Genomic DNA, 9,258 nt, shown 5'->3' with positions numbered 1-9,258 from the left:
CGCATGCGAATAAATGAGAACAGAGAATATATAAAGCGAAGTTAAGATAATTTCTGAGACCATGCAAGCCTGTGAGTCACATTCTCATGCACTATTTCGTTTTCTTCGCATACCTTGCAACATCAAAGAGCCATTAGCAGCTGTTAAACCTCAGTTTTTTATGCAACTCCCCAGACAACACACCTACATCCTAAGGACGTCCTTGGGAAGTCCGCGGCAGGACTTTACGCACATCCCGCGGATGTCCCGAAAAAATCCTGAAAACATCCGAAGTGAAACGCCGAAAGAAGTCCTTCGGATGTCTGACGAGTACATTTTTGGGACCTTCGCAGGACTGCAATAGGACGTTACTATTTTTATTTTTTCCTTGGCCAGGACCCAATATAACCTCGTGTCCTTTTCAAAAGTGTCGCTACTGGTCACGCATGACGGACCAAAATACCAGAAGCAGAAGCAGTGCCTCATGGCCGCAACAGAACCAGCGTCAGCTTCTGGCATTTCGGCCAATTGCATATGGCCGAGAGCGATGCTATAGTAAAAACGACACAAAGTTAGAACACAGGCCTGGATTATGCTGCACAGTGATTTAAAACACGAAGCTTTGGCTAGAAGTTTTATTCAAATATATGGGGCATGCTGATGATCAGGCCGAATGCTGATTCACAGCTGAATTTTATTTTTAATAACAGCACATGACACAGAACTCACATAAAGGAAGCACTAACACAGCTTTAACAGCTCCTCTCAGGCATTTCTCGTTATTGAGAGCAAGGTCATAGATGGTGTGCACGTAGACCTTCCTTCGCAGTGTGTGTAATAGGCTTCATTAATTTTGTTTAGCTTGTCTGGTTAGTATTAGCCAAAATTATCACGTTTTCAAACTTGAAGCAGTAGGATTCCAATACAATAAGTAGCCAAGCCAACCCCAGATGCAGAGTTGCAAAATAGAGAGATGCAAAATAACTATACGGCTAAAACAGCAGGTATATACATATAAGTCATGTAAGGTCTAAACAGGCTTCGGGATGATTATCTTGGTCAGAACAAAAAATATTAATTGCACTGCAAAGGGTATGACATTAAAACAAACAGTAGCAGCAAACTCTAAGGCATAAATATTACATGACTGTCTTATAAATAATGAACGCAACAAAACACAAATATGCCACTCAGTGCCTCATTGGTCATATGGTGCTCGGCTGCTGACCCAAAAGACGCAGGTTTGATCCCAGCCATGGCAGTCCCATTTCGAAGGAGGCGAGAAGTTGAGAGGCCAGTGTACTGTGCGATGTCAGTGCACGCTAGAGGACCCCAGGTAGTCGAAATTATCTGGAGCCCTCCACTATGGCATCCCTTATAGCCTGCATCGCTATGGGATGTAAAACGCCAAAAAAACAAACTAAAAACACAAATGCAACTTTTTTTTACTGAAACAACAATACAAGCATACGCAGCAGAGGTACAAAAATCTCGATCACACTGCACGTAGCATAGCTAAAATGAGGCAAATTATGTGACTGCAATAAGGTATAGGAACTATTGTCTTATTTAGAATAATCAATGTTGTTAAAACATAAATGACCCTTTCTTGCTATAACAGTAATACAACCCAACTACACAGATTAGAGATTAAAATATTAACACAAGCACTATCTGTCAGGATCAAATTTCAGCAAGCATGCAACTAGAGATAAAAGCAGGTATATAGCTGTGCATAAGTAGTAGGTGGCCTTCAAGGCAATTAGCCAGCATCAACCACAACAACAAGGCAAGATAAACATTTCAGTCAAGCTGCATGTCGAATGACTAAAATAAGACAGGTTGTCTGACTGCTACAAGGTACAGGAACTATGCTTGTCTCACTCAAAACAATAAAGATTATTAAATCACAAATAAGCCTTTTTTTGCTATAACAGCAATACATGCACACAGATCAGAGGTTAAAATACTGACACAAGCACTACCATTCAGACTCACATTTCAGCAAGCACTGGACTAGAAATAAAAAGCACACATAAGTGTGCATAAGGAGTAGATGGGCTTTAAGGCAACTAGCACGGCCAGAAAAAAAATCTAAAACATGCTGCATATGTATGATATTAACATTAACAAGTTATAAGACTGCTACAAGCCACAGGAAGTATGGTTGTCTCTTACATAGACCATAAAAGTCATTAAAATCCACATATCCTCTTTTTTTGCTGGAACAGCAATACAAACGCACTATGGGGGTGAAAAATAACTCTAGTAGTAGCAGTCAGGAACAAATTTACACAAGCATAGTGGGACTAGAGACAAAAACAGCAAGTATAGCTCGATACAAGCAAATTTCAGATGGGCAACAAAATGCCCAGCTTGGTCAGAGAAAAAAAAAAATTGTTCATGCACAAAGCATCGCATTTCTAGACACTTAAGTATACTACAACTGCTAGGTATTAATAAAGTGACACGTTTTCAAGATATTGCTTGGCTTCTCATTCTAGGCAGTCTTCTTTTCGGTTCTGCTATAGTGTCATCGAAAAGAAGAGTTATGTATACATGTAAAGCAGAAATCCTGTCACCTGGGCCAATGCTGAAATAGGCTGCCTTGCTGGAAGGAAGACAAAAAAGACCCTATACATATAGACACTTCTTTCAGTTCACCTTTTTTTTTAAATCACTGACTGCATTTGATAAAAAAAAAAACATGCAGCACAATATACAAATTGCAGCACCTTCACATGGTGTTGGCACCAAATGGTACTTGCGGCAAGGAATTAATCCTTGCAGAAGTAAATGTACATACTTCCAGGAGTAAAACCACCACAAACAGACGGCCAAGTAAAGAGAGGTGCGTGAGGACTTAGCAGGCTAAGAATACCCAAGTTAACTTAAAGATACATTTCATGATTCTACCTAACTACACAGGCTGATATGCAGAAGTTTTCACAGTATCTATTGAAATAATCTACTGAATTCTGTGCTCTCTCAAAATCAATCACCTCTCAGCACAGTGTCACAGGAAATATATCAACAGTTTCGAATGAAAAATCCTCGACCCAAGATGTTAATATCAACAAAAAAATGTAGCACACTAGGAACACACTCACCATACAGTTTTGCTCAGGAGCACAGCTTTGTTCGCGAGTTTTCTTGCGCATTACCCGTTCAGTTGCATGCCGAAACCATGACATGGCTACCTTTTCGATTTCTTTCAGCGTAGTTTGCTGTGCCTGATTTGAGGTCTGCTGGTCGGTTAGGCAACCTATATACGAATGAGAGTATATATGTTGTGTATTTTTTATAAAAAATATATCTCACCACAAAAAATTTTTGTACCCAAACTTTACTGCATTTCCTTAATTTTGAACCAGCAGGCAAAGGGCATGGGCTTGAGTAACAAAGGATGGCATATTTCAACACATCTTATTACCAATTCCATTGCTGGACCATGCCTTTTGTGCAGGCAGTATGAAAACAATCCCAAATGCACACTATGAAAGCTGTAATTCTAGCTTGTTCTAACCTGTGGTAACATTCATGGCACTGTAGCCATGAGCCAATGAACCAGATTACAACAAAAATCCATGTGGCTAGTTGTGAAGTGAGTGAATGTGCAGATCTGAAAATAAACAATGAAAATTTGGCATTTTTTTTTCGAAGCAAATATCACTGGTCTTGACGCAATCCTACCAAGACCTACAAATTCAATTATAAACACTTAATGTAGATATTGATTCTGTGATCTGATTTATATTCGAAGTCTTAAAGGGATACAGACACAGTGTTTTGAAGTGTTCATTTTTCTGCTTTTAATGAGACGTAAAAGCCTATTAATCATGGAAATGAGCTTAAATATTTAGTCCACAGTGTGAACAGTTAAACTGTTTTATACGAGTACTTTTGGTCTCTGTCAGGTCAATGCCAGTGCTGGAGTCCATTATGGCATCATGTGATGGCATGGTTAGGACTTACCCCATGTTTTGCTAGTGACTCTGCCAACCAGTCCATATATAGATGATAGATGTCAGCATTGGCGAACAGCTCCTCTGTCAATGATTTTTGGCATGTGGAATCAGTGAAATCAGAAAATTTGGAAAAGTAAGACCCTTTGCGCCCAGGACACAGATCGGATCACTTATTTGAGTTTAAAATTTTATATCTGTGCTCCTTTAAGATTTGAAATAGCTTCCTCCAAATAATACTTACTGCACATGATTTTGCATATATTCAGCTCACAGAGCCTGTTCTTCCCTTGGCACCATACCAGCTGTAGCTAGAAGCCAGTTCAGATGTTAGAATACTTCGCAGAATCTGAGATGTCTTTTCTCTTGCAGTGTCTCCATCTTGCACAGTCATGTGATTTCTCTAGATCAAAACAGAATTAGGTTCGAAATCAGACCAAGAAAATAAAATCAGGATTTCTCAAGTTAACAGAGGGGAACTCTATTGCTATAGTCAGTTTTTATCATATTGAAGGCAGCTGGCATGCTGTTGTGAGGTATCCCTAGGTGGTACAATTAAACATGCATATGCCGTCCATTATGAGCCATCCATATGACACAGGGGCAGATTTGGCCCTCGCCAGCAAAAAATTCATAAGTAAAAACATGCATGACCTCATTTTTTGGATGCAAAAGGCCCAAACAACACATATAGTTAAAATGAAATTGCAATAGTTCTCCAGGGTGGAAATTTGGGCAGGTCGGTATTGATCCATAGCATAAGAGTAGCGCAAAACCAGGATGACGGACACAAGGGGAGAGAACACACACCAACAACATAGGAGCCTGTGTTGTTGGTGTGTGTTCTCTCCCCTTGTGTCCGTCATCCTGGTCTTGCGCTACTCTTATGTTATGCAATAGTTCTTTTCAATACTATATATATCTAGGTTACAAACCAATAAAAGAAAATCTGTGCGCATGCAACAGTTATAAACAGAATACAAAATTAAAACAGCCCCGCCCCGGCAAAGTGGTTACTGCGCTCGGCTGCTGTCCCGAAAGGTGCGGGTTCGATCCACGCCGTGGCGGTCGAATTTCGTTGGAGGTGAAATTCTAGAGGCTCGTGTACTGTGCGATGTCAGTGCCCATTAAAGAACCCCAGGTGGTCGAAATTTCCGGAGCCCTTCACTACGGTGTCCCTCTGAGCCATAGTTGCTTTGGGACGTTCAACCCAAACAAACCAATAAACCAAATCAAAAATAGAACAGGAACTTTAGGCGCATATTCAGTCGAATGTTGAAGGCACGGAACATGCGACGAGCTAGGATCTAGCTGCTCTTGCGACTTTGCAACAGCACACGGATCAGGAAGGGCCGTATGCAACACCATCGCCAGCAGCCGACGCTATTAGCTTAATATCACGACGTGCCTCTCGGCGTGCACCCCTGTAAGCAGTACTCCTCGGCACCGTCGCCATTATGCTGTCACCAGATTAATATACTGACCCCCAGTAAGCTTCTGCTCATGTTGAGCCAACATCAGTCACTGAACTTTAATACCGCCGCTAAAATTACTTCAAAAGCTAGAAATCACGCTACACGGCTCACACACCAGGCTCACACACACTGCCACTTACTTTCACTTGCCGCATGTGCCATCCCTGTTTCCCGCTGCTGGAACCTTGCTGAATACGTAAAAAAAATTACACTCGTTACGCAACGAACATGCAGTAGGAGCGTCAATAATTACCTGAAATTTTGGTCCAAAAAACGGAAAACTGGCTAACACACGCCTCAAACCTTCAGTTCATGCTTGTTACTTCAGTAGTGCGATGACGATGGTGGTGCCATTGAGCTAATGAGCAAAGAGCCTTTTTTTAAGCAACATGCACCTAAGACAAATATAGAACTGTGATCCTAAATAAACAAAAAAAATAACTGCAGAAAATGATGTGTGCTATTAATTTTTATGATCACGGCTCTAAGAGCACGAACAAGTGGCCAGTTGTTTTTGCTGTGGTGTCACTGTCATCGTCAGTGGCTGTTATGGTCGGAAGGCGGGAATACAATTTTGCGTCAAGGTGGTTATGTTGTGAGCTTGGAGGAGAAGAGTGTAAGCTCACCCTCGATAGCTATAACAAAACGGGAATTAGACTATTTGAGCCAGGTTCAGTTAGGGTAATTAGGTCGCCCTTCCCTAATTTCGAAGTTTTAAAATTTAGGGTTTCTGTATTCAGCTAATGGCCGTTTTGGAATTGCTTATTTTCGTCCTGCTTTTAACAGGGTTTTTTTTGGCTCTTTCAAAAAATAAGTACTGGGTTGTGTATTACTTTGTGACATCTTGCGCTTATACATCGCATGGATTATTGTTTACTTGTTCTAAACAGCTGTATCAAGCCCGCTAGCCAAAGACGTCGGAAAAGGACAGTGGAGCGTGCCACTCGAGCGCTCATGAGAATTGTATGGCCATCTGCACGATTCAGACCCTCTGAATATAAACACTTCCTTATAACAACCGATCTGCGACTGTTTTCGGGATGATCCCACCGCGGCTTTTATACGGACGTCATGTCCGTATAACGTTTGAGCCGCGACTGTTCCCGGGATAATCCCAGTGCGGACTTCATACGGATGTCCCAGGGACGTCCTGTTAGGGATGTGGGACGTGCGTACATTTTTGGGACGTCCTACGGATCTTTGGTGTTGTCTGGGTCTTGAGGCTTGTGACTGTCGTGTATTAATTAGTTGGGTAAGCACTGCTGATTATGGGTTGTCTTATGCGCTGAATCTGCATGCTAGTTACAATTCCGGCCTTTATACTGTTTTCATGCAACCGGTGCAAAATTTTTTCGGGAGGCTGTGATAAAGATTCAACACCACTAGCAGAAACAAAGGTAGCAGTGTAATGCAGAGTTCTTCTAGGTGGGACGAGTCACAGAACCGGAGGAACGGTTCTTCACTTCAAGGTTTATTTAGTTTTAGAACGGAAAGTGAGAGAAGCTACACCGGAGCTTACAGGCCTAGGTCAAGAATAGCTACTGGCGGCTGCCTTATAGCGGTGTTAACAATCTAGGTTTATACAAGCACAGAAGGGGCCGTCTTTGAAATGCAGTTTTATTTTCTGTAGGACATTAGGTGGTGCAAAGTGTGATCTCACATTTTACATGTCATCTTCACGCAAAGCTGCTGGTATAAAAGAAAAGTTATGGCGGTCGAAAGCAGCGCATTCTACTCGCTGTACTTGCTGCATACAGTGTGGAGCAGCGTCGAGCAATAAACTGCGCCGATGCTCCCTTTTAGTCTGTCCGGGCGGAGTGGTGAGCGCCAAGTCTCTCCGCTCGCTGAGGAAAGCTTTGACTTCAGACTTGAACTTCGAAAACACTTCCTCTATATAGGGTTAAAAAATGGGCTGTAAGGAGGCAACCTCTTGATTGAGTGCAGCTGACTGGCCAGGATTGCCTGTTCCGCTTGGCTGTGAGCGGGAGCATTATCAAAAATAAAAACGGCTTCTGAACCAGGCTCTTCACTTTCGACACGGGCTGATATATCGCTCAAAAATTCGTTAAACACGACCCAGTGAACCTTGTCGACAGCCGTCCAATGTATGACACCATTTGCTGACATACAGGCGATAATGTTAAGGTTTGCGCCTTTGGTGCCAGTCGTCGTCTGCACCGCAGGTTGCCCCTTAATCGCACGGCCGAAGCTCCTTGAACACCATATGTTATAGTTGGTCTCATCAACGTAAAACCTGCACAAGCGGGGTCCTTCACACTGCAGCCACTGCGCATATGCTTTGCGGGTGCGTTTCACGTCATCTCTGTTGCGGTCGATCGGCCTCTGAGTCACCAACTTCATAGAGTAGCCGTGCGCATCCAGTAGGCGATCGATGCTACTTGTGCTGATGGCAATTCCGGGCAATTCTTCTTCCGCCGCCTGCTTTATTTGCTTTAGAGTGAAAGCAGGGTCGTTGTCCACAATAATTTTGAGAGCCGCTACAACCTCATTTCCGAATTTCTTCGACGTTCCGCCTTTCTTCAACACCTCTCTATCGGTAGCTGCAATTGATCTTGCTGTCTTTAAATTGATGCCCAGCGTGTCTGCCATTTTTTTTTTTTCACATCTCCTCCACGCCTTGACACATCGAGAATTCTGGCCCTGTCATGTTCAGAGACTTTGCTGTTCTTTCTTCTTGGTGCATCTGGGAGCTTGAATGGCGGTCCTCGTTTTCGGTGTCCAATTAGGACCTAAGAGCACGGCTCATCGGCTTCCATGGAAGAAAATACTGCGCGTTAATGTCCATGCGAGATGTAAGAAAAGTGGTACACTATCACCTGCTTATAGTATACGAGTGCGTACCACCACCGTCCGGCTCTACTCCGTTGTGCAAATTGCAGCCACAATGCGGCACACACAAAGCCGTCTGCTTTGAAACTTCCTTTTCTTCTGTGTTTTTAACAATGCTTTTTTACGTGCCTGAGAAATAAATCTTATTTCTTGAAACAGAAAGTTCACAGATTTCTATAACGAGTGCACATATCTATGTCTTTTTCTGTTGTGTTAGCATATTTTGCAAAAGCAGACGACAATCCACAAGAAATGGAGGCGCAAAACTTGCCTTTTGCTTTGGAACTTTCCATCATTGGCTGTGTACCTTTTTTTCACACGAAACTACGTAGGGCTAATCTAAAGTACGGTTTATTAACACTTTCTTTGACTATCTGACAAAATAATCGCATCTTTTATTGAAGACAGTGGATTCAATGTTACATTATAAACAGTGTGTGCATTTGTGCCCTCCTCCATTCTATGGTCGTAATAAAGAGCCAGTAAGCCACAGCACTGAGCCCCTGTGCAGCTTTTTAATGCTGATATTGTGCGCTTTAAACGGCGCTTTAAAACACTTGTATCAAAGTAGTGTTGGTTATAATATTGATGAAAGCTATGCAATATGTGGACACTTCGCTTAGGCATCGCATGGTTTGAAAAATTATCTAATCTTTATTCCTGGTATTCGTGTTCTATGCTTTGGAGTCTTCTACAGCATTCGTTTTTCGAGTGTGGATTAAATTGGTTGGCACCTGGATTAAAACAGCTGGCGCACGTATTATTTGCGTTGGCACTGGGATTAAATTGGTTGGCGCTCGCATTGTTTGAGTTGGCGCTTGGATTAAATACGCTGGCGCGTGGATTAAGTGTTTTGCACTCAGATTAAATTCATGGCACGCAGATTATATCAGTCAGCGCGTAGATTATTTCCACTGGCACTAGGATCAAATTCAGTAAGAAAACCTGTAGATCACCCGGAGGTGGCTCTATTTTGCAGTCCCACAGGA

At 42.4% G+C, this 9,258-nt stretch overlaps 1 long non-coding RNA gene across 7 annotated transcripts; it reads right to left on the bottom strand.

The window, feature by feature from the left end:
* Positions 1 to 653: 653 nt before the first annotated feature.
* Positions 654 to 5,818, bottom strand: LOC149349291 (uncharacterized). Of its 7 annotated transcripts, XR_016290013.1 has the most exons (5): positions 5,673 to 5,815; positions 5,560 to 5,607; positions 4,189 to 4,347; positions 3,955 to 4,028; positions 654 to 3,601 (listed from the first exon to the last, which is right to left on the bottom strand). It is a non-coding gene; the product is annotated as an uncharacterized LOC149349291 (long non-coding RNA). The 7 variants fall into 7 exon arrangements; XR_016290014.1 differs by having other exon boundaries at positions 654 to 2,590; positions 3,090 to 4,347; positions 5,673 to 5,818; XR_016290010.1 differs by having other exon boundaries at positions 654 to 3,244; positions 3,506 to 4,347; positions 5,673 to 5,818.
* Positions 5,819 to 9,258: the final 3,440 nt, after the last annotated feature.

The sequence above is a fragment of the Amblyomma mixtum genome, chromosome 3, assembly GCF_055824585.1.
Source record: "Amblyomma mixtum isolate Tamu chromosome 3, ASM5582458v1, whole genome shotgun sequence".
NCBI lineage: Eukaryota > Metazoa > Arthropoda > Arachnida > Ixodida > Ixodidae > Amblyomma > Amblyomma mixtum.
Note: the sequence above shows the minus strand (reverse complement) of the source record. Positions and strands in the feature narration are given on the sequence as shown.